Source organism: Temnothorax curvispinosus, unplaced genomic scaffold (genome assembly GCF_003070985.1).
Source record: "Temnothorax curvispinosus isolate PA1 unplaced genomic scaffold, ASM307098v1 QBEX01013798.1, whole genome shotgun sequence".
Lineage (NCBI taxonomy): Eukaryota > Metazoa > Arthropoda > Insecta > Hymenoptera > Formicidae > Temnothorax > Temnothorax curvispinosus.
The window spans coordinates 2307-3299 of record NW_020223578.1 but is presented as its reverse complement, the minus strand read 5'-3'; the positions used below and the strand labels follow the sequence as shown (position 1 = coordinate 3299).

General features: G+C 33.2%; 1 pseudogene; it reads right to left on the bottom strand.

Annotated features, from left to right (window-relative positions):
• LOC112463963 overlaps positions 1 to 368 on the bottom strand; it is a 4000-nt pseudogene extending 3632 nt beyond the window's left edge.
• Between the last annotated feature and the right edge of the window lie 625 nt (positions 369 to 993).

The window sequence follows — 993 nt, the reverse complement described above, 5'->3', positions numbered from 1 at the left end:
TAAATATAAATGTAAATATATTAATAAATAAATTACCTTGACAATTTGCCTTCCATAATCCAGTCCTGATCGTAATAATATTTCTTAGACGGCCGTAGTCGATATGGATTTTGACATATGTAACAAATGTATATTTCTCAGAAATATCCTTTTCCTTTTCAATAAAATTACAATGTCCATGTTGCCAGCAGAGACAGAGATCATTAAACCGTCCTCTTCCATAAAACCACATGTGCAATTTATTATTTCTTCTCTCCGAAATTGATCTACTTTTACCAGTTCGCCGTTAATCATCATCATCAACCCTTCGCTCTCTATAATATTATTATTAACCTCCTAACGACACGACGCGAACTGTCACATCACGATTTCACGCCACTCACGACACACACGTACGAAGCTCGCCGCGATCTCCCGCGATCACACCCGGCTTCGACCGGCCAATCACGCACGCGGAAAAGCGGCAACACTACGTGCGAGATATTTCGACTCGGAACGCTCACTTCTCGGGTAAACATGGATTTTTTTATTATAGATAAAAAAAAAGTTTTCGTACATTTTTATAAGGAATACGCTACATAATTTTGAGTTACCAACGCTACATTTGGAGACAGCCTATATGCTTTCTACCAAGAGTATGTATTTAGAATACGAGGTTTTTATAAAGAAACTACCGGTTTTGATACTTAGCTTCCCCACAATGATATATTAAATGTAACAATTTAGGAGCAAGTTAGGTAATCCCCAAATTTTTTAGTTAATTTTTTTACATATTTTTTTAGCACTTTTAAAAAATATCCTTTTTTGGCCATTATTGAAAAACTTGCATTTTCAATAAAGAATTTGCAAATTAAATAGAAAGTTCAGGTAGACTAAAAAATAAAATTAATAATTTCAATAAAGAAAATTATTCCCCAATCCTGACCATACTTGTATTTATTTCAATGTTTTTAATTCAAAAGTTATTTCAATATACTCTAAGAAAATCTGTAC